This window comes from Ursus arctos, unplaced genomic scaffold (assembly GCF_023065955.2).
Source record: "Ursus arctos isolate Adak ecotype North America unplaced genomic scaffold, UrsArc2.0 scaffold_31, whole genome shotgun sequence".
Lineage (NCBI taxonomy): Eukaryota > Metazoa > Chordata > Mammalia > Carnivora > Ursidae > Ursus > Ursus arctos.
In genome coordinates this window covers 19,961,455-19,986,199 of record NW_026622997.1, presented here as the reverse complement: position 1 = coordinate 19,986,199, position 24,745 = coordinate 19,961,455, and the positions used below count along the sequence as shown (strand labels likewise).

Genomic DNA, 24,745 nt, shown 5'->3' with positions numbered 1-24,745 from the left:
GTCATTCATTGAGAGAGAGAATACACATGAGCTGGGGGAGGGGCAAAGGGAGAGAGAGAGAATCTCAAAAGACTCTCCACTGAGCATGGAGCCCAACATAGGGCTTCATCCCACCACCCCAAGATCACAACTTGAGCCAAACTCAAGAGTCGGACGCTTAACCGACTGAGCTACCCAGGCGCCCTTTCAATGAGTTTTTATACCAACTTGACTATAAGCATTTGAGACCTTGGAAATTCAGATAAAACAATCAGATTTGTACTTAAACTGTTTAGTCTCACAAACCTATTTGAGGTCATATATAGATTGATTTAAAAATATTCCTTTTGTCTACTTTCCTACTATGTGAAATAATTCATTTACAACCTTCATCTATGATACTGTATCTTCATCATCCTTTGAACTACTTTGGGAGTCATCTCATAGAGTTCTCCAAAGCACAACATCTTGACTTCCATCCGTGTCATTTGAAGTGTGCAGTTGTTTTGAATCTGTGTGTGACGCTATCACCAGGAATTTTATTCCTAGCCACAGGTACCCATTCGTAGATCTGTGGATTACATTTTTATAGCTTATTGGCCAGAACAAATCACATAGCCAAGCACACAATTAATGTGACCGTGGACACAGGGAGACATGACATATTGGAAACTATTACTGTAACAATATGGGTCCCAACCAATATTATTCCATTCTTCCAGTGAGTATCTATTCATGAATTATACAACTCCCATTTATTGTATTGCTTTTGAAAGCAATCTTTAAAATGTTTTTTAAAATTTATAATAACATCCAGTGTTTGTGACGGTAGTCATACAAGAATAATTACTAGTTCAATTTATTTTCTTCCTCAAAAAAAAAAAAAATTCTGTTGGTTGACTTTTATAAACGTGCAAAACCAAGCAGTTGGTCCAGGGGAATACGTTTTCCATAAAGATAAATTTGTTGTTTCAAAAATTATTTATTGAGCAACAAATAATGTGGTCAGTTTTATAAAGAGTCAAGAATTAAGGGAAGTCATTCTTTTCTGAAGGGTGTGTTTGGGAAAAACCTTACCTTATATCAGGCATACATGATAAATTCTAAACTTGACTTTGGAGACTCAAGTTTAAGGAAGAGTTTTCACACAGTAAAAGTCCTTAAACACTAATATAGTGAATGAGCCCATTTCTCATAATGTTTGTTAAGAATAATATGGGTCTGGCATGTTTGAAGTTTAGTGTTTCCTAGAGGTATGAGAACTCTTTCAAGGTTCCTTCTGATCTTCAGCGCTGTGATTGAGTGATACCTCTTACTTCATCCATTTATTTATTCATTAATATCAAGCTCCTAATATCAAGAATTTCTAAGTACAATATAATAGGAAATCTTTGTTTTATCAGTTTGGCAACAGAAGGAAGAAAAGCAACAGATAGTAAACCAAAAATGATTTGCATTATCTCAAAAACTGGACGAATGCATATTGTAAATTCTCAACCCCAAACTCATAGATGTGATTCCATATTTGAAATCCATTATATTCTAAGATCTGTTTCTGCAGTGATAATTTGCATTAGGAAGACAGGGTTCTAAAGAAGTAGCCTTAATATAACATTGAATATTAATATAATATTAGTAGAAGTAGCCTTAATATAACATTGAATATTAATATAATATTAATAGAAGTAGCCTTAATATAACAATATAATATTTGGTTGCCAGCTGGCCATTTGTCTAGCCAACGTTCTACCCAGCCATCCATCCATTCATACATATATCCGTACAACTTTGGTTAATTTTTACCTGTATCAACTTATTACATGGTATTAAATGATGTTTTTAATAATCATGGCCATGAGCTTTACTCACTTAGGTAAATTGAGTACTGCAAAAAAGTTCTCCCTCTTATCTCAAAGTTAATGGGCTTTTTTTTTTTTTTTATTCTCATTAGGCCCACTCAACCATAGTTCATCATTGAGATTCCACTGAAACAAATAATGATAATGTTCATTTCACATCTTTGACCTGGGAATTGCAAAGTGATTTACCAACATTAACTCATCAATCCTCTTAACACTTCTGAATAAGACATTAATATTTTTAAACTCAACGTATAAATGGATTCTCTGTTTTCCAGCAAATTTAAATGTCTTAGCTATCATTAACTGTGGAGTGAGGAGAGGAATTAAAGCTAAAATCATCCTTTTCAGAGCTACTGCTTGGTGGTCTGACCTATGCAAGAATATCTTATTTTCTGGAAATTAAAAAAAAAAAAAACAACAACAGGGAGGTGGTGTGGGGAGAGCACCAGCTTTGCTTGTGTAGAAGTATTAAATAAAACCAGACTAGGGAAAAAAAATCTTACAACCCCCAAATGGCAATGTTCCTTAAAACTCTTCCTCCCTCTTGATTTGGTGCTTCATCAAATGATGAACTCGAAACACTGCTGCCCGCTCTGTGTCGTTCCCATGATGAGTCACAGCACGCGAACAAATGAAAACAAATCACCAGCTAAAAGGCCAACTTCTGTGTTACCCTAGAAATATTTCTCATTTTTCCAGGGCTTCCGATGTTCTTCCATTCCTGTGTAAACTCAGCTTATAGGAAGCCCTGATGCCAAGATTTTCAGGCAGTTCTCTGCCAAAACCATGAGACTCTCAGCCTGGGACAAGGCACTATCCCGCAGAGGAGAATCATGGAGTATTTCTCATGGGAGGCAATGGGACCGTGAGCTGTTCACTGTAATATCACTTATGATCTCTGGGCATGTGAGGCTTTTAAGAGAAAACAGAGACTTTTTTTTTTTAAGTTTTTAATCCTAATTCCAGTATAGTTAACATGCAGCGTGATGTTAGTTTCAGGTGTACAATATAGCGATTCCACAATTCATCATGAAAGGCGTACTCTTCGTCTCTTTCACCTATTTCCTCCATCCCCCCACCCACAGAAACAGATTTTTTTTTTTCTTGGTAGCTCATTGAGTCTGGCAAGTGAAGCAACACTAAAATTACTTAAATGTTTAAAAGATAGACGCGTCACAGTTTATGTTCTCAATCATCTGAAATCATCCCTGAGACCTTAATTTGTTTTCTTTATATACTGTGGGTTCTCCCTGAGCATGCTTTTGGAGTAGGGGCCCTGTAACGATGTCCATGGGTCAGTTATAGTACAATATTTCAGGAAATGTAAGTACTCTGTAAAGAGTCAGCTTCAGTTTTGTGGAGGAACAAAGACTGCTTTTTCAGCAAATCTGGCTCGTGTTCATGTTAAATCCCACCCTCCCCCTTTTTTTGCAAGGGGAAATTTCAAGATCTCATTGCTGTATTTAACTTTCTATTTTAGACGCTGCCAGTGCACTTTTCCTCTCAAATAAAGCCTACGTGCGTTCTTTCCCTAATTAACTTTTTAAGGGTTGGAATGTCCAGCCTGACCTAACGTTAGAGTACTCAAAAACAGTACTGATACCAGCACCCTAGGCACAATCGATGGGGACCTTTTTCACGCCGTTGGCTTATTTCTTGGTGGAGGAAAGTCTGGTGCTATGGGACCGGCGGGTTAAACTAGGCAGAGGATTGGTGTGTCAGTCAGTCAAGAAGGTGGACATGTGGCCACTGATATGATGTCTTCTTTCAGGCAAGGACTGAGTGGCTTCCTCATGTGTCTAGGTATCTGGGCTGACCACCCCTAGGAGGGAGAACTGTAGGACACGTCTGGTCAAGTTTTGGCCCCTCACATAGTGGTCTAGGTTCTCTGAGCGGAGTCCGTAATTTGCTGCTGGGAAGTAGAAAGCAGTAATCATGATCCAAGTTGGAAAACAGAGCTAGAATTACAACGCTTCAAAAGTGAAAGTAGGAGAGCTGAACTCAGGAGGAGGTGGGCTCTCCCCATTATCTGATGCTAGAACCAACCATGCAAAGGAGACCAGTTGCCCTGCAGCTCGTGTCCTGGTGAGGACTGTAGAGCAAGGTCAGAGAGCTATTAGATGTTGGTATAGGAAGGAGGTCAGGAAGAGCTTAACCCTGTTTGGATTTTAATCTACCCCATGTAATCTATACATGGGGAACCTGAGGCCGAAGCAGTGGAGAGATTTTCATGGGGTAGAAATTAGTACTGGATCCTGGCCTCGTGTCTAAGTCCCTTGCTGCCTACCGCCAGCCTCCCTCCCTTCACCAGAGTGACTTGTCACCCTTTCAAGTCCTTTTTCTTCTTTGCTTTAGACTACTCTACATGTAGGATTGAAAGTGGGATCGTGATATGCCAACATTTTAAACTAAAAATCTTTCCGTACAAATATGAAATATTTACCAGCTTGCTCTAATTTATCCAATGCCCTGATTATAAGATGCACAACGATAATGATTAGTTTCCTGGGGAGGAAAATAGAAATGCTACCACTTTTTTATGTACTCATCATATGTAAAACGAGTTCTAAGTTCAGAAATGTCAAAATATGAAGAACTCACGTGGATATCACATATAGGCTACGTGTGTTGTTTCTAGGCTCCTTTATACACATGCTCCTTAAAAGCCTGCTTTCCATGAAGCCCAAAATAGTCCCAGGGCTGAAAGCTGACTCTTAACAATTCATGTTAGTAAGAATCAGGGAGGGCTTAGGAAAACAAATTAGAAAATTCATTTTGAACAACCTAAGCTGCTAGCCAGTAGCTAAACTACTAGCTAGGAGTTTCATTGACCACATGCCTCAACCACATTGACCACATTTCTCACGAAGGAACATCCTAAGTGTGGATGAAAAGGCATGAGCCATACAGCAGGTGGGGGCAAAAGGGAAGTGAAGAAGCTGGGTATTCCACACCTTAGATCATTAAACTACATTATTAAGAATTTCTTGAGTGTATGTATATATAAGAATTTCAGTTTTGCAAAATGAAGAATTCTAGAGATAGATGGTGGTGATGGTTGTACACAGTGTGAACGCACTTAAAGTTAAGATGGTGAATTTTATGTTCTGGGTACTTTATCACAATTTTTTTAAAATGTGGATTTAAAATATATGCATATGTATACTTATAAATGTTTTCCAACAGTTTGATTAAAGTACAGCAAGCCTTGTCATCCATCCATTCATCTGTCCACCCAGCTATCCGTCTTTATTCATTCACTCAACATTTATTATTCCCAAATTATGCACCAAGACCTGTGCTGAAAGCTGAAATACAACTGTAAATACAATATACTCCTTATCCTTGAGTTACTCGAGTTCGTTTCGGTGAAGGCCGCATGCACAGTAATTACCACCCAGCACAGTAGGGCAAAAATGAATGCATATACGGAGTCGAGATGGTATCTGTGCAGAGTTGTGGGGTGTCACGTAGGCGAGGGGCATGAAGGGATCACCTGCTGAGGAACAACGTGGACAGAGCATGGGGAACAAACAACACGGTACGTAGTGTGTCTAAGGTACAGGTGGCACTCCATCACTGATGACGCGTCATGGGACTGGGGGCGGGGGTGAGCTTGTAAGGCTGTGAAGTACAGGAGCAAAGCATAGAAGGTCCCTTCCACCATGTTTAAGGAGTATGGATTCCTCAGACCAGTGGAGGTCAGGTCACATTCTCCAGTGGCCTAAGGATTCCTCAAAGCCCCTCAACACCCCTGGGGGCTGCCTTCAGAAGTCCTTGGTTGTGATGGGTGGAGAGGTAGGGGAACCAATATAAGTCCAACATGAATAGGCTCAATTCTATTTGTTCTATGTATAGTTGACCCTTGAACAACCCAGGCTGAAACTGTGGGTCCTCTTCTTTGTGGATTTTTTTACTGTACAGTACCGTAAATGTATTTTCTCTGTGATTTTTCTTAAAAACGTTTTCTCTGTCTTACTTTATTGTAAGAATACAGCATATAATATATACAACATACAAAATATATGTCATTTGACTCCTTTGGTGAGGTTTTCGGTCAACACTAGGCTATTAGTAGGTAAGTTTTGGGAGAGTTAAAGTTATATGCGAATTTTTGACTGCCTGGTGGGTTTCTATGCAAGATTTCCTTTGAAGATAGGGCTCTGGCTGAAAAAACAAACCAAATCACACATTTAAAAAAACTGCTGCTGGTGATGAGGACTTACCAAAAATTATTAGAATTGGTTATAATTAGTTTTTTGTTTTAAAAATCAATACCCTGCATTCAAAGCAATGGGTGTGTTTTATCTATTTCTGAACCCTGTACCTCACCCGGCAGCACTTTGCACATGATACACACTCCGTGAAATGTCCAGTGGGAATTAGTTCAAGGATCTGATTTGCATACTATTTCCATGAGGTCAATTTAAATAGCATATTGCCCACTCAATCAAAAGCAATTTGTAGAAATACAAATGAACTTTCCCCTTACTCTTTTTCCCTATGTAAAAATTGGAGTGCACCAGCGGTTTTTTTCTGTTTCCCATGTGTTATTGAGACGTTGACTTTTATAATTTGATGCCTTGGACCTGGTTGACAACTCTGATTCTTTAAGATCGAACTTTGTAGAAAATAACAATTGTATTTTTTTTTTAATGCTTAAAATGATATTCTGGGCAAGTTTTGTTTCTTTATGGACTAGAGCCAGAATCCTACTGTTTTTCAATTTGTTTAAATGCAACAGCTTATACAACATATGTACATGTTCAGTTGGAGATAAAGGATATCATTATTTTTAGCCTATTACGAAGAAAACCACATTCTCTCTTAAATGTCTCGGCATAAAGTAATTTGAACACAATTTCTGCACAAATCATTTTCAAGAGATTGGCTGTCAAGTATATTTTTTTAATATACTATATACCAATGAGACTTTGCAAATTTAGATATGTTCTCAGCCTGAAATGTGGTTGAAGATGTCAGTTTTTAAACAGCACTTTGAGAAGTAGTTAGCTTAAAAGTATAGCAATTCAGAGCACACTGAGAATGATTTTGAAGAGTAAAGTCTTGATACACTGGAAAGAAAGTTGACAGATTCACTACAGTTAGGAGACAAGCAGGTACAACTCCCACTTGTAAAAACTTTTTCTCATCTAATGCACTTCTGATCCTGGCCTAAGAAAAAATATTCAGCAAATCCTGACTCCTTTCTAGTGTCTGAGTCTGTTGGGCAGAAATTCTCCCAGCTTCCTTCTGTAGTATGTGAACAGAATAACAGCAGTGCACCCACCGCCTCCTTCAAGCCTGGGGTGTGTGTGTGTGTGTGTGTGTGTGTGTGTGTACGTGTGCACACACTCATACGTGTGTGCACACGAGCGTGGATGCCCAGACCCACACATTTGTTTGAGTGCCCATGTTTGAAGAGGAAAAAATGACTCGAAACCCATTTCCCGGCTTTTACTACCATTACCAAGAGTTTTTTGTGTTTTTTTAACCAATTCTGACTTTATTCTGCTGTTGTATAAAAGTTTGTTAATGTGCCCGGGGCTCTGGCAGGCAGGATGGTATTATGTGGACATTGTACCTTCTCCACTGCAAGCATCTGAATATTTAAGGATTGGAGATTTTTGCTTGATATCCTTTGGCCTTGCTGCCTTCAGCTGGTGGCGTTTCGTAATCCTGTGTGGGCATCAGATGAAATTCACAAATGAAGGAAGTGTTAGTCCCCTCAGCGTTTGTTATTCTTGTCCCCTAATAAAGGTATATCATTGCCTGTTGCCAATCTTATCCAAATACTGGAAAGAATTCCTGCTTCCCAGCTGTCTCTGAACACCTGACCTGAACACCTGAACACAGCTGCGTTTTTGGAATCATGTCATATCTTCCTGAATTCAGATATACACCCGAGGCCCACTTCCCTTGTATGGACACACACACGCACACACACACACACACACACACACACACACACACCCATGGTATGTGCAACAGAAAGAACAGTAAATATTACCATCCTTTTCAGTGAGGATACACCCTCAGCCCCAGCCCACAAAATGAGTGCTGGATGGAAGATGTGAAATTGCTGTTCTCTTTGTGGGTCTCGGTACCAAATTATAGGGCCATCCTCCTAACGGTTGGCTCTTTTAAATTTACCAAGGGGGCTTACACGGTACAGACTTTGGGGCTGAAAAAATTGCACTGAAATCCATTTCTCTGCCACTTGCAAGTTTCAGGGGCTGGGGCTGTTGCTTAATCCCTTAGAGTTCATTTGGTCATTGGTCATTGGGAATACTAACAGGGTTTGGGGGAAGATTAAATGGGAACTAATAGAAGAAATTCCATTTTTGTTAGTTTTATTAATCTGAAATGATAAAACTTAAAAAAAAATGGAAGAATGTAATCCCTAACACACCACCAAGTGGTGTGAGGTGCCAGGGAAGGCTGGCTTCGAGGCTGGGGGAGTAAGGAGCCACGTCTGACGACTGACTTAGGGCACTGGCTCTCCACTTTGGCTGTACACTAGAATCCCATTGCCCAGGCTACACCCCGGACCAATTAAGTGAGGATCTCTGCAGGTGGATCGCAGGCATCAGGAGTTTTAAAGCTCCCCAGGTGATCAGAGTTTGCAGCCAAGTTTGAGAAATGATGCTGGAGGGATTTGAAAGTCTCCAGTTCTTCCAGTGGCTGAATGGATGATACCTGAAATTTTAAACTTGAATTCTTCTTGCTTAAAACTAGGACTTGGACATCATGCGAGAAGTATATTATGTCTGGCTTACTGTAAATTAGATGATTACGTTCTCTCCAAAGAGCCCATTTAATACGTGAGTATTGGGATAGGGAAGAGAACAGAGGTGTCAGGATATCTCGGGACAGAAGCAGTTCACTAGAGAGGAATAGACACAGAAACAAATGGAACTGAAAGAACAGAAAACCAAGCAACTTCAGGCTCCTTGTTGCTTTTGGAACTTCATGCCTGCAAAAGCACCACCCAAGAGCTGGTTGCCTTCCCTGAAAGCTTGGGGTTACGGTCCCGTCCCGTCAGGGCCCTTGAAAATATGTTACATCTTCAAAATGTGGGATGTATTCAGTGTAACCACAAAGTCAGTCAAAGGTCATTTACAAAATTTAAAACACGCGCGCGCACACACACACACACACACACACTACCCTTTTAAAAGAGAACAGACTAAAATAATTCCATACTCAAAATTTCTTGGGCCTCTTTTCCACAAGTGGTGCTGGGACAACTGGGAAGGACACATGAGACACATGCCGGAAAAAAAAAAAAAAAAGCTGGACCCTTCACACCATATACAAAAGATTAATGAAGATGGGTCAACCTAAATGTAAGAGCGAAACTATAAAACTCTTAGAAGAAAACAAAGGAGTGGATGTTCATGACCTTGGGTTTGGCAATGGATTCTTGAATATGACACCGAAAATGCAAGCAACAACAACAAATAGATAAATTGGACTTCATCAAAATCAAAAACTTTTGTGACTCAAAAGACACTATCAAGACAGTCAGAAGACAGCCTACAGAATGGGAGAAAATTTTTGCAAATCATGTATCTGATCAGAGTCTGGTTTCCAGAATATATAAGGAATTGTTAGAACCGAGCAACAAAAAGACAGACAACCCAGTTTTTAAATGGCCGAAGGACTGAATAGACATTTCTCCGAAGATCTATAAATGGCCTCCAAGCACATGGATAAGACATTCAGCATCCTTAGTGGCTATGAAAATGCAATCCAAACCACAGTGAGATCCCACTTCATACCCATTAGGATAGGCATAATGAAAAATAAAAGGGGGATAACAAATATTGGCAAGGAGGGGAGTTTGGAGACTTCATACATTTCCAGAAAACAGTACAGCCACTGTGGAAAACCGGTTCGGCAGTTCCACAAAATGTAAGACATGGAATGACCATGTGGCCCAGCGTACAACCCAAGAGAATTGAAAACAGGCATTCAAACAAAAATGGGTAGAAGAATGTTCAAAGTAGCATTCTTCCCAATAGCCACAAAGTGGAAAGAACCCAAATGTCCATCAGCTGATAAATAGAGAAACAAAATGTGGTCCATACATGCAACCGAGTATTATGGAGCCAGGAAGGGAATGAAGTACTGGGTGAATCCTGAAAGCATGATGTTAAGTGAAAGAAGGCAGCCACAAAAGGCCACGTATTATATGAGTCCATTTATATGCAGCATCCACAATAGGCAGATCCATCGAACAGAAAGTAGAGTAGTGGTTGCCAGGAACAGAGAGGAGGTGGGAATAGAGAGTGAGTATGGAGTTTCTTTCTGAGATGACGAAAATCTTCTGGAATGAGATAATGGTAAAAACCACTGCATTGTACACTTTAAAAATATTTAAAACGGCGAGTTTTATGTTATATGAACTTTACTTCAACTACAAAGTCTCTCTCTGACCCTGTCCTCTCTTCTCCAACCCTGCTGGAATGGTCGGAAACCAGTCACTGAGCCGTTGCTAGAGGTCTTGTTCCATCCGTTATCCTTGTAATTCCACTCTGATCCTACACCTTTTTTCTCCCCGGTGTCATGCTTCTGCAGCATCAGTGACGCTGGTCTCCTCTTCCTTACCCGAACTTCCATCCATCACCCCTCCTCAGGCTTTGGTCCCCAGCAGAGCCAGTAGGAGGCACATGGCGACCATCTGCCAATCTCCCATCGGCAAATTCCATACCCGACCTGAAACGCTCTGCATTTGCCCAAACAGAAGCTCAAGTGCCTCTTGCATACCCGAGGGGCCTTCCGGTTTTTCAAATCAGAAATCGGGTTTCCGGTGTGACCCTGTCACATAGATGGACTCATCCGTCGCAGCATCACCCAGGACTGTTAACTCTTGAGAACAGACGGAAGAACTCACCCAGTATTTCCTGGCAGGCACAGGTGATCCCTCACAATGAAAGTCACACGTACAAAAATGTAAATTTGTGTGAGATGGGACGCTGTTACTCACAGAGCTTAAGTGCTTTTAATTCTGGATAATAGATAGTCAGCTCTGATAGCTTTCGAGATTGATCTCTGAGCCTCCGGAGTGGTCCACATGCGGAAGGAAACCATATTTGTCATTTTCCTCATTTTTTTTTCTTCCTTTTTCTGCTGGGGTCAGCAGAAATGAGAATCTTTTTTTTTTTTTCTTTGTAGATCAGTATTATTATGATTATGATTATCTGAAAGACCTGTATGGGAGGAATGCTGCAATCTGAATTAAAAATAGCATTTTATGCCCGCCCACACACAGCACTTGAGTGCTCTGAATGCCTTTTATAAATGCAGACTTTCTGCCTGGCTAGATAAAAGAAGCTGTCACTTCATTTCCATAACTAAGTCATTCCCGGGAGAATTCCATTGTTTTAGCAATAGAATTTTTGTAAAAGGCCTCTTATTTTGCCTGAAAAAAGGTAACAAAAATGAACTTTTGAGAGCTTATTCGACAAAACAATTAAGGAGCGAGAGATTTTCTCCTCTTTTGATATGTTGGGAGTTGTTAAGTGTGAGAATCCCCTGAGCCATGATATGAGGATAAACCCCTAAACCCAGAGGCTGAAGGAGGAGGGGAGAAAGCCCCTTATTCTTTCATCTGATAGAAATGGGGGAGCTGTGCTGGCTATGCTGTGTCCTAAGAATGTGTGTTCTCGGGCCGTGTGACAAACCGATGTTGCTATGTCTATGGAGTTTTTTGATATTTATTTTTAAAGAGATGTAGGAAACTTTTAGAAGGCTCATTATGTCAAGAAACTCCTTGGGATTTTTGATGAAACACCATCATCAGGTATTTTGACGGAGTTTCAGGGCCGTGAAGGCAAATTGTGGCTGCATCTTGCCTGGGGGTCCTTTGCTCAGAAAATAATTCTTGGTATTTCCCTTTGTTTGGGCTGAAAACATTGTAGCAAGTGGAATAGGAGGTGTTTCTTTAGACAGTGTTACTTGTAACCGTCTCAAGAAGGCATGTGCTCCCCCCCGCCCCCACTGCGGATCATCTTTGCTCCAAATACGGTATCAAATCTTCACCTCCAGATTCATACAAAAAGAATAATTGCATTTCTTGGTAGTTCCCCAGCACCAAGTAACCCACTTCAAAGTATACCTGCCTTTGGTGTTTCAACAGGTAATCCCCAGACTTCATGCCAAGTGGCATTTCTGTTACTTGGTGTTTACAGCTGCAACCATTGAAAGCTCGGATTTAAGCTAGAATAGTTTTATTAAGCCTCCTCCAAAAGGAGAGAAGTTTACAAAAGCAACTTTGTCCTGCAATACTTTTGTTCTGACTGCATCAGAAAGTTGTAATAGTTAAACAAGGAGGCAGCTACCTGGAATAGTATGAAAAAAGAGATTAAAATGTAGGGTCATTAGGGGCACCTGGGTGGCTCAGTCGGTTGAACGTCCGACTCTTGGTTTCGGTTCAGGTCGTGATCTCAGGGTCGTGAGATGAAGCCCCGTGTTGGGCTCTGCACTCAGTGTGGAGTCTGCCTGAGATTCTCTCTCCCTCACCTTCTGCCCCTCCCGCTCATGCTTTCTGTCTCTCTCTAATAAATAAATACATTTAAAAAATATACATAGGTTCATTATATTTGTTGGCTTTATTAATTCAATAAAGCAGACAAAAAGGAAGACAAATGAGATTCGCCTAATACAATTACAGAAAGTCCTCTTACCCAAACATCGTGCAGAAGTTGGGTAGTTAAAACTGTTGCTGGTCTAGAGTTTGGGAAAATAATTCTGTTTTCATAAAAAATCTTAGAGTAGCCTTTTTCATGTAACCATACTCAAACTTACTTCCAAAGCATGATTTGAGGTTCTGGTAATAGCCGTGTTTTTACATGATAGTATTTCATTCAATGAAAAGGAAGTTGTGGCTTGATAGGGTGCTTCCAGAGTTCTGTTTTGAATACCTCTGGTGAATTCTATGACTTGTATCTGTTCAACAGTATGGAGGTGGAGGGGAATGTGGATTCTGTCTTGGCATTTTACTTTGACCCATCATTTGGGATTCCGTGAAGTCAGACCAAATAAAATGAAGATGCTATCGTGTAACTCCTAATACTATGTGAAAAGAGAACGAGGGGGAAATATTTACATTTCTTTCTTAGAATGTTTACGAATTGCGTTCTAAATTTTGGTTTAATTTCCTAAATTTTGTCCTCGAGCCAGAAGAGCAGAAATTGAAAGTCCAAGTCAGAGCACTCCTCCCAAAGGCTGCAGATGGGACCCTAACTGCTCCCGACCTGTAGCTGCTTTGTGAACGATCACCCAGGAAGCACAGGCCCCTCCCCACCTTCCCCATTTTTTACCAAGCCCTTCTGCGACACCCAAACTAAGCACTGGCCGCCTCGAGCAGGCGTGAATACAACCCCTTCAGGGAGAAGGTGTGCGATGACTTCCCGCGGTGTGAAAGGGTCTTGTAACCCGGAGAATGCGGAGCCTCGGTGTGCTGTCTGGGCTTCTTGAGCAAGATGCCTTCATGTTCTGGCCAAGGGCCTTCTGATGGGCTTCAGCAAGCCTGCGGGAGCGAAGTTGTAAACAATAAGGCCAGGAAGACATTGTCAATAAGGAGCACCTGCCGCCTTGGTCTTGAACATTATGCTTTCCTAGAGATGTCATTCAATGCAGATGAGGTATTTTCATACGTATTTTAATTTTATTCTTGCTATGCAGACATACTTTTCTCTGGATGCATAATTACATCTCTTAGCAGACTTTGCTTTATACTGGGAAGGAGGTGTAACTTGCACATAGACACCTGCCGAGTCTATATGTGTGTGGATAAAACCCTACCTTTGTGTGATAAGCTTTGCTAAAAAGTAAGAGAGAAACGGTGGCGTGAATCAACATGAATTGTAAATTTTTTAAGTTTGATCAGAGGATTTTTCCCAGCATATGTATCTCTCTGGCGACGTGTTCTTTAGACACGTACTCATTTTAGTTTTTATTACCTAAACACAAACCAGTCACTATTGGGAGAAAATGTCCCAAAATGCATCCCAGTGCAGAATTCAAGGATTACCAGTTTGGAAAAAGATTTTAGAATGGATAAATCACACAAATCATCACATGTTGATTGAATAGGGATCCCACGATGTGACGAGTAAGTCCTATTCTTCAGATCAGCTCAGGTCTGGGCTTCATCCCACCCTTCACCTTCCTGCAGCTCTTCTTAAAATCTGACTGGACACCTGTCCTCTCGGGATATTTCTGCATCGACATTCATGGCCTTTTGGGTACAGAGGCGCGTTTGGGCCTCTGTGACTGGCATTGATGGTCTTTTGTGAGCGGAGTGGAGACAGAGGCTCTGGGCCCTGCCGGGCTGAGTGTGCTTGTCTAGAGGGACCGTTTCTGAACTCTGTAGTCTCTGGCAGTCCTAGTTGCTTCTCTGTCTCCATCAGAACCAAAATACAAAGAGTCGGCTTTGGTCCTGAGTTGGAAAAAGGAGCTCTTGCAGAACATGTCATTGCTTGAGCAGTTTCCATAGAGGCTTATGTAATGGTTTTTCTCCCAAGTCACCAGAAAGGGAGCTCTCCTCTTTGGTAAAACCACAGAGTCAAGAGACTTGAGGACATGTCAGAGTGAAAGTAAAATACCACATTCTCAGTCAGTTCCCCAGCAAGTATTTGTCAAGTGTTGACCATTTAGAAAAGCACTAGAAGAAGGCTGAGAGAAACCCTCACTTCATGGAGTTCGCTGCAGTCTGCCTGGAGAAATGGTGCCCGTCTTAGCATAAGGAATACAATTATTAGTATCCTAAGGAAAAGGAATGAAAAACTATCAGAGTTCACATAAAAAAATGGGGGGAGGCACAATAGTGCCCCATTATCCACAGGACATACACTCCCAAGACCCCCCACAGATGCCCAAAACCATGGAGAGTACCGAACCCCATATATACTGTTTTTTCCTGTACATACAAAGCGGTGATAATGCTTAATTTATAAATGAACCAATTTATGAATTATACATTTATTCATAATCTATTATAATTTATAAATTAATAACTTAGTAAAAAACGAATACAGTAACAGTAGAACAGTCACAGCGTACTGTAAGAAAAGGCATGTGAATGTGGTCTCCGTCTCTCGAAATATCCTACTGTACCGTACTCACCCTTCTTCCTGTGATGACGTGAGAGGATAAAATGCCTCCGTGACGGGGTGAAGTGAGGTGAATGACGTAGGCATGGGACGCAGCCGAGGCTACTGTTGACCCTCTGACCTTCCATCAGAAGGAGGACCCTGGGCTTCTGGGCCTTGATTGCCCATAGGTAACGGAAATTGCAGACAGAGAAATTGCAGATGATGGAGAAGGGTATAAGATAGCAGGCTGGCAGAAGGAGTGATGGGAAAAGTAGGCCTTGAATAGGCCTTGGGATGTGGGGCTTGAATTTTGACTGGTGACGTGGAAATGGGAGCTCTCAGAGATGAAGGAGAGGCGCCTTCTGGCTGGGACAACCTGCATCAGGAGGAAAGCTGATGAAGGGCCAAACTGTGACGGCCTCTCCCATCAGAGTGTGGACGATCTCCGCCAGCTGCAGGAACCCGTGACGGTATAGTGTGGAGACGTTGTGTGATCTCATCTACTTGAAGAAGGATGATCCAATGGGGCTGACTCAGAGGGGTGCACAGGGAGAAGACTGAAGGCGAGAAGACCAGCGAGCAGGCCACTGTTGGGGGAACAGAGTGTGAGCCAGCATGGCGGTGTGGGTCCACGAGACTCAGCAACCGATGGGCGCGGGGAGGAAGAGAAGACAGTGAAGCTGTTAGCAAGAATCAGAAATAGAAGAGGAGGACGGGTTTGGGGGCAAAAATGGGAGGTTTTGAAACAGATGCAGTTTCTCGAGACTGCGTATTATCCGGCAGCTTGAAAGGGGGAGATGCCAGGGCCCAGGGTACAGATTTAAGAACTCTATGCAATAAAAGGAATTTAGCATAGACAGAGAAGAGGGCTGAGCGTGTAACCTCGGGCAACACATAGCCTAGAAGGAATAAGAAGAGGAGCAGCAGAGTGATGTGTGAGGAACACCAGATTAGTACAGTCTGGGAGGAACCAAGAGTACTGGGATATCTTGGTTGCAAGAGACAAATAAAACTCAAGGTGACTTAAGCCAAAAAAAAAATTTTTTTTATTGTATCTCATTTATTTGTTTTCTATTGCCACATAACAAATTACCATCACTTAGTGGCTTCAAACCACACCCTTGTTGTCCTGGTTTCCGCAGCTACCACGGCTTAGCTGGCTTCTCCATTCAGGGTTTCATAAGGCCGAAATCAAGGGGTTGGTTGGACTGCATTTTCACTGGGGGCCTGCCATCATCTTTCAAGCTCACATGGTGATTGGCAGAATATATTTCTAGGGCTGTCAGCCAGTGCTTCTCTGGTACCTTGTTATGTGGTGCTAACCCCTACCCCCCCCCCAACCCAAATATGTCCTCTCATTTTGAATCTCATTCACGGAAGAGCCTGTCCCTTGGAAGGGCTCACCTGATTAGGTCAGGCCCACCAAGGATAATCTTTCTATTTTAAGGTCCCTTGACTCGGGACCTTACTTTTCGCTGCAAAATCCCCTCCAAGTGGCAGCAGTTGAATTAGTGCTTGATTCAATAACTAGGAGAAGGTGTGTGTGCATAGGACATAGGGCAATCTAGGGGGCCACTGTGGATTTTTGTCTCTTCACAACATCACTAAAAAAAAATCCAGAGATAATTCTCACTTTTGGCACGGCTGGATCCGAGGCACCTCATCGTCATCAAGACTCAGACTTTCTGTCTTTAAGCTTTGCTCCCTGGTATAGAGTCTCATTCTCAAATGGGCTTTCCTCACAAGGAAGTAAAAACAGCTCTTAGGAGGCAACACTTGAGTGTTCCAGCCTACCCGAGAGAGGCCGATGATTGGCTTTGGTTATGTGCCTGTCCCTAAAACCAGGCATCATAGTGAGAGGGATACGTATTCTGATTTTCCAGAACTAGGTCATGTGCCCGTCTTTGCACCCAAGGTGTGAGGTCACCCCAGCCTGGATAACAGAAGAATGGGGGAGAGGTCATTCCAGAAAGATAATGTTCAGGCAAAGATGCCAGTCCACTAAATATAAGTAAAAGGAAATCGAAGGAACTATCGAGGAGCATAACCAAATAGTAGAAGAGAAGTCAGGGAGGGAAAGCCACTGCTTTCAGGAGGCAGGTTAAGCTGTACTTGGTACAATACCAGCATGGAATTTATCCCACACTCTCACATGGTCATTAGTGAACAGGAGAGAGGCAACAGCCATTTGGGAATGTAGCAGAGCCTGTGGAAGGTCTCCTAGGGATAGCAGTGGCTGAGTGTGTTTCGGCCGAGAAGTTTCTAGCAGAGAAGAAAAAGATTAATGGAGATAGGAAGGACAGAATTAACCCTGACAGGACCTGGAGCCAGTAGGGGGAGAGCAGACAAGAGCCCAACACTAAAGCAACAAAAATTTCCCCCAGTTTAGAAGGCCTTTCTGGTTTTTTGGCCATTTGCCACCTCTCTAGACCAGACAGATGTTACTCCTTCCAGTGTAGCCTTTTTAGAGTGATCAAATATACCCAAAAGATTCTTAACCTCTGCCTGGCTAGGTCATTGACTGAAAGGCTTACCTTTAGGGAAGGCTTACCTGTAGCGGTTCTCGAAGTGTGGTCCGTGGACCAACAGCACCAGCATTACCTGGAAACTTGTTAGAAATGCAAGATCTCTGGCCCCACCCCAGGTCTAATGAATGAGAAATGGGGGGGGGGGGCAAGCATCTGTGACCTCAGAGTGTTTGTTTCATAAGCCCTCCAAGGTTTTTTTTTAAGGTTTTATTTATTTATTTATTGGAAAGAAAGCGAGAGAGCGTGCAAGCAGGGGGAGGGGCAGAGGGAGAAGCAGGCTTCCCCGCTGAGCAGGGAGCCCAATGCGGGGTTCCATCCCAGGACCCCGAGATCATGATCTGAGCCAAAGGCAGATGCTTCACCGACTGAGTGACCCAAGCACCCCGACCTCCAGGTTTTTCTGATAATGGTTCAGGTTCAAGAGCACTGCCTCAGAGCATCCAATCTCCCCACCACACACCACCAGGCTTTCCCTACCAGTGGCTTGGAAAGCGGTGAGCATCAAGGATAAAATTCACTAATGACTCCACATGTAATGGGTCGGAAGAACCAAAGAGAGAAGGCGAAGTTGTAACTTAATTGTTCTCCTGTTCCTGGAGGGCTTTCATGTGGTTGGTAAGGCATCGTAGGAGCCACGGGATCCTGGAGGACGGAGGCAGGTGGGAAGGGCTTCAATGATACTATGGAGTCCTCATTCCTTTGGAGTAAGGGTTAAGTCATAGAACAGGTTTTGAATATGGATCATTTAATTTAAATGCAGGCTCTCCTACTAGACACGGTGAGGGGGCTGCAAAAGAAAGGGGCGACAGGGTTTCCTTCATCCAGGAGCTTAGAAACTTTTTGAACCTCCAAGACTTAAGTAAATCCAGTGGAGTATATAGAAAGGTGGTATAATGGAGTGCTGAACTGAAAAGGATCTTGCGTCAAAATGTGTGGTAGAGCCTGTGAGTGCTGTGGGCAGTCAGGGGAAGGAGAAATTGGCATTGTGTCATTTTCTTCTCTGGACCAGAGGATGAAACTGTCAGCCTGGTATCATTTCCCAAGTCTGATGGCTGGGATTTGGGGGGGGGGGGGGGGGGTATTGGCCTCTTGGCTTCCAGAAGACCTTTCTCCTGCTCTCTCTTTTCTTTCCCAGTTTGCTAAAGTTTGTCAAAACTGCAAAGTCAAAAAAGGAGTTGTATTTCGAGACTTGGAGCTTGGAGTATTACTAATGTCTTTGGTTATATGAGAAAGCTGTAGGAGAAATTACGTTTTTCCTGGATGTCTTTAGATGGGACACGACTCAGAAGTTTGGCTTATTTATTCCAAACAGACTTTCAGACTTCCTTCATTCACGGGGAGGACATGAATGAACCTGTCTGAGGATGCCTTCATTTTGCAGGATGAAGAAAGCGAATTAGCTGATTCTCCTTAGCAGAAGGATTAAGTTGTACCAGATCGGGGATGATAGGGAACAAGAAAACGCTTCAGATGAGCACAATATTTTCATTACTTTTTATTGCTTTCCATCCTGTTGTTTGCCTGGGTAAATAAACAGGTAAACAAAGCAAGAACCAAATGAGAAGGCTCACAGGACACAGACATAAAGACTGGAGTTCAAGAGAAAAATAATAAAAACATCTTAATAGGAAAGAGGAAGCCAGCAAATTTGGAACCTACTGCAAAGCACTGGGAAGATTTTTTTCAGAAGTTTACATGTAATGTGATCTGTTTTTAGCCCTTTTGGGGGAGGGGGAAGAGGGTTTTCTTAACTCCAGCTGTGGCATGCAGGTGTTAACAGAGTTTCCTTTTATTTCACCGTGATGACGGGTGACTTGAGATGCATTAGGAAACCAGAGGCTTCCTCTCCTGTCACATCAAGTATAATAGCTGCATTGAACCGTGTTCCTCTAGCAGAAATTAGTGTTTGTTGTTCCGATGTTCTGACACTCGGGAAGAAGAATCCTCTCTTATTTCAAGGTATCGAGAACAGTTCTGTGGCCCATTTCTTGATAAAGGAGACCCAGTAGAAATGGCCAGGGGAAGAAAAAAAAAAAAAAAGATAAAATACCAGAAACTAATCATACAGGTCCAGTCAGATCCCATCATGCAGAGGCTGTGTTCTCTACCTGCCGAACTTCTCTCACGTGGTAGTTTTGTAACAAAAGCATTCCGAAGCCCCTCCTCGGGAGGCGGTATTCCCAACATGATCGCAAATCACAGTGTTTCTTTTTGCTTCGTAATGCCTATCCGATCTGCAAATTTCACACATGGACTACGAATGATACACACTCATTCTGTCTGCCCCTCCTGATGCAGTGAGCTCCTTAAAGGCCTGGTCCTTGGCTGTTTCGTTCACCGTTATGAACATAGAACCTGGTGAATATAGGAAGCACCAAGTAAAATTTTGTCCAATGAATGAATGAATGAATATGAAAACACTTCATACACCTGAAACCATAATGTTGTCTATCAATTATACCTCAATTTAAAAAAAGAAGAAAGCACTACAATTGTAAACTGTATTCACTATAAAAGCCCCAGTTAATGATATTCATAGCAGATACCTCCTTTCTCCTTTCTGTCCTAATTTTCTTCTCTCCGTTCTGATTTTCTTCTCTCCATTTTTTTAGTTATTTTGAGGTATACTTGTCAGTATCTTACCAATTCCAAATTAAAGATTTACTATTATTCATTTTTGCCTTTTTTTGGAGATAAGGACCACATTTTTCCCTCGAAAACAGGGTTACACCCACAGTACTAGTCCTGAGCCTCCCGCCTTTGTTCGGCGTGTGCTTTGCGGCTTTGAAAGGGAACTCGTGGATGATTTGTTTGGGAAGCAAACAGGGCGCTAGCGTAGCACTTAAATTCTGTGCTGCTCACCGTCCCCAAGGCCTGTCTCGCAAGTTCCCATACCTCAAGCATGTTCCTCGAGAATACACGAGTCAAAAGAACTCGATCATATTGGCCCCAGAAGAGCTGTTCCTAGCTCTGTCTTCAAGGAGGGAAAAAATCAAGAAATCCAGGTGTGGAAAATATGAAGGATCAGGATATGAATAGGTCTTTTCTTTAAAAGCAACAAACAAACAAAAAATCCTCCAGTCCTCTCCAGCAGGGCCTCAGTGTGCCACTTGTGTGTGTGGAAGTGTTATCCTCGGTGGGCGGGAATGGCAGACAGCCAAGTGGAAAATTTCACAGCCCTGCAAACCTCCAGTGCACTACACACTGTAAACCTGCCATCGGAGGGAGCCGTGTGGCAGGGACCAAAGAACGGGGAGCCCGCACAGGCCCCTGTCCCCCATCTTCCATGCCCCCCTCCTTCCCTTTCCTTCCCGCTCTGATCCAGGTCTTCACTTTCTTTCTCCCTGAGCTTCCAGACGGCTCTGTTTCCGGTTCTGGGCTTCCCCGGACCCCTCAATGGAAGGGAAGTTTTAGCACAGCAGCCCATGCAGACTTTTTTTTTGCACGTTTGGGTGCCCCAGGGAGAGCTGAGTGTTGGTGGCTAGCCAAAGCTGGCTTTTAAATTCTGGCTTGGAGCTCAGTAACAGGCTTATGACCACTAATAATACTTGGCGTTTACATAGTGCCTTTCTTCTCGGGAACTGTGAGTACTTTGCAAGAGTGATCTATTGATCTTCCCAACAACCCAGGGAGGTATGAAAATGGCAAGAGGTGATGGTCCTAGCTCCATTCCTTTGGCAGAGAGTAAAATCAGGTAGCGTGTTAGGAGGCCACGTTGCAAGTTGGCATCTTAGCTGGGATTACATCAGGAGTCCCCCAGAACTGGCTTCAACTTTATGGGTGTTGGGGGCGGAGGGATGGGAGGGAAGAGTGGGGAGGGGCAGGGAAAAAAGGCTGACCTGGCCACGCTGTGTCTCCTGGGGCCGGAGCAAAAATACTACCTTTGTTTTCTTTTCTTTTCTTTTCTTTTTTTTTTTTTTAAAGGAAAGGGTACTGGAAAATGGTCTTTGGCGAGTTATCCATTAGTCTAATGGATCGTGAGACTTCATTTGTTGAGATAACCAGTGATTGGACGAGGCATTTACCTCTTCCTCTTTCTTCTCTCCTACTCCCGCGCTAGGGATTTCTCGCTCCTCTGGAAGGAAGAAAGAACACGCCTGAGCCCAGGAGCGCTCCAGCGTCTTGTGGGAAGTCTCCATGGTGAAGGCTGAGCCAGGGCTGCCTGCGAACAGCGCGCAGTGAATGTCGTAAGTTAATGAGCGCAGCATCTGCCGCGGCTTGCCTCGCGAGGGTTTGTGAATCATTGCATGTCAGCGAGCCAGGGCGATGAAGGGGCATGAGCTTGAGTTCTAAGTGATCATCCAATTAATTTCTTTTCTTTAGAGGAGAGGTTCTGTTTCTATTTGCCGTGAACTTGCCTTTCTCTCCGCTGGTGCGGGGCACTGCTCATTATCTCCTTCTGGTATAAAAGAGTGGGAGACAGTGATTCTCCGGGTGCAGTTACACGCTATCAAGTGTAGCCTGACTCTTGCCACTGGGCTGTCCCGGTTCTTTTAGGTTTGGTGGGTAGAGGGTAAAATTCTCCAGGCGAAGGATTAGCAAGGAGAATTTGCACCCAGCAAATATTTTTATTTATGTGAAGTGTTTTGTTTGTTTTGTTTGTTCTTGGAATGAATTTTTTTTTTTTTTTTTTTGCCTGGCTTTCAAAAATCTGAGGTATGCAAATACAGTCAGTTCTTTAGGGCGCTTCTCTTATTCAAAATTGGCTGACTTACTGGTTTTTATCAGGTTGCAGGGTCAAGGCTTTGGGATTAGTACAGTCTCAGCTGCCAGTTGCTTTTCACGAGGAACTTTACTATCATGGTTGAAGAGATAGAGCACGCTATGGGCTTCAAGGAGCGTATATCCGCCACAGAATTTAGGAATTTAGGAATCTGACCAGCTCTGTTGCTTTCTGGAGACTTTACCTCATTGCTAGATTGTGTCCCCCCAAAAAATTTACAAGGTTTTAATCAGGAAAGAATACAGCTGCAGGAAACCTAGGGTGGGCTATGAGTGTATTGTCTTCAAGTTTTAGAAAATTAAGAACCAACTTTGACTAGGACTTTGTGTATGTGTGGGTGTGCGTGTGTATGCGCGTACGTGTGTGTAAATACGTGCATACATATACATATTTTATAAATATTGTATATTTGTGCAAATATTATATATACATAAATACATATATTTGTGTGTATATATATATGTTACAGACTTATATATGTATTTATATAAAATTTTATATAATAAGTTCTTAACTTCTTAACAATTCAGTCAAGAAACTTCTCCAGGCATTTTTAACTTATATTTTTGCAGTTGCACAAATGATTTTGAAAGAGCAAGGTGCCGCAACATTAGGGCATGTATCAGGGAGAAAAAGCATTAACGCTGAAAAGAAAAATTCCCACTGAATATTTTTTATTTCGCGGTTTTCTAAAAATTCGTATTAAAATATGCATCTTTATCCATATTTCCTCAGGGTTAAATAGTCATATTAAAATAAGCTTATTAAATTTAAAATCTCCCAGCACCTCATAGTAAATGGTGGGAAACGCTGGTGTTTTAATGTGTTTCCGTTTTGTGCATATGATCACGTTGGTTCCGGTGGAAATACACATAATGCTCCTGGAGTCAACAGACCTGAATTCTATTCCTGGTCCTATGGTCGAGGTCAAGAAAGTCTGCAACTTGGACAAGTCACCAACCCCCATCAAGTGTTATTTTGTTAAGTCCATATGTTACTTTTTATTTTGTAAATCTATATGCAACATCAAACAACCTGTGAATTGATCAGTTGACATCTTGGTTTGAGGTCCCCATAAGGGGCCCAGTATTGGGTAGGGCACTTTAATACTTACTAAAACAAAAAAAAAATCTCTCTTGTTGTAAACGTTTCTGTCACTATTAAGGAATAATTTGGGTCCCAGAGTAGCAGTGTATTTTACTAGAAATTATTTTCCCAATCAGATGGCTGTTAGAATACACTTCTGGTGATTTCTCTTTTCCTGGTGATGTTTTTTAAAGCATTTTTATCCGAGGAAACAAGTGTCTTATGGAAAAGTGCTTTAGGTTTCAGGTTACATCTAAATAAATAATGCAGGTACTGTAATCAAAACAGCTTTTGTTTCAAATCTGCTGGGTTGTTTTTTTTTTTTTTTTTTAAACCATTGCTTTAATGCTCATGTGATACCCTGTCAAACCCCAAACATTAAATGAGGTTTTCAAACAAGTTCTGGAGTGTAAACTTCAAGATGCCACATGGCCAACTAAAGTAATTTTATTTTATTTATTTATTTTTAGAGATTTTATTATTTATTCGACAGAGATAGAGACAGCCAGCGAGAGAGGGAACACAAGCAGGGGGAGTGGGAGAGGAAGAAGCAGGCTCCTAGTGGAGGAGCCTGATGCGGGGCTCGATCCCATAACGCCGGGATCACGCCCTGAGCCGAAGGCAGACGCTTAACCGCTGTGCCACCCAGGCGCCCCCAACCAAAGTAATTTTAAAATCCTTCTGTAAGTGGAGCGTGTTGAGAGAAAGGAAGAAAATATGAAATTCTAGTGAACTCCTTCAGTGCTGAGGACTTCCTTTGGCAAATTGCATTTGTTTGTTGGGGGGGAGGGTCCCCATTTACTCAGCAAGTTGTGAAATTAGTAATCTTAGTCATTAGGAATCTTTTGAGATCTTGGTGCATTTTTACATTAAATTCATAATTTGGTGTCCTTGGTGCCCAAAAGCCTATGCCCTGATGAGAGGGAAGGCAGATTTTCAAAGAACATGTGCTTGCAAATGGGGTAGGAATGTGGATATATAAATATTTGAGTCACCATCATAGCAGCCATTGGAATTAGCGGCTTCTGTCCTCAGCATTCCTTGCAGACTGCACCCCAAGCTTAACTCCCTCTGCAGGACCCCTCCGCCTGTCCCCGTTAGCTGCCTCTCAAACCTGCCGGCATCTTTCTAGCAGATGAGCGTTCCTCCAGAGAGGGTCTCGAACTGGCCCGAAGATGTGGTATCTTGTACGTGAAAGGGGTGGTAATGAAAACTTACCGACGCGTCGGGAGACCTGTGGAACCCCTAAAGCTCCGTGCGTGCGATTTTTGAGGAGTAACTTGAGAAAGTTGAGTTAAGTGACCTCTGGTGGTTCTTGCTGTGTGTGTCACATTGCATAATGTGCCAGCTTGGGTGAGGCAGGCGGGACCTTCATTTTAGCCCGTTTGGCTTCTAAAAGGCAATGTTTGGGCACAACTTCCATTTACAACTGCTTTTAAATATCGAGCACAGTCTTATGCTATT

General features: G+C 42.4%; 1 protein-coding gene across 2 annotated transcripts in view; it reads left to right on the top strand.

Moving 5' to 3' along the window:
• Positions 1–24,745, top strand: part of ATXN1 (ataxin 1) — a 244,130-nt gene that overhangs the window by 67,926 nt on the left and 151,459 nt on the right. For both annotated transcript variants that reach the window (XM_057304837.1, XM_048225705.2), the window contains one exon: positions 21,533–21,659. The gene's annotated coding sequence lies outside the window, so the exon portion shown is untranslated. The remainder of the gene's footprint in view (positions 1–21,532; positions 21,660–24,745) is intronic.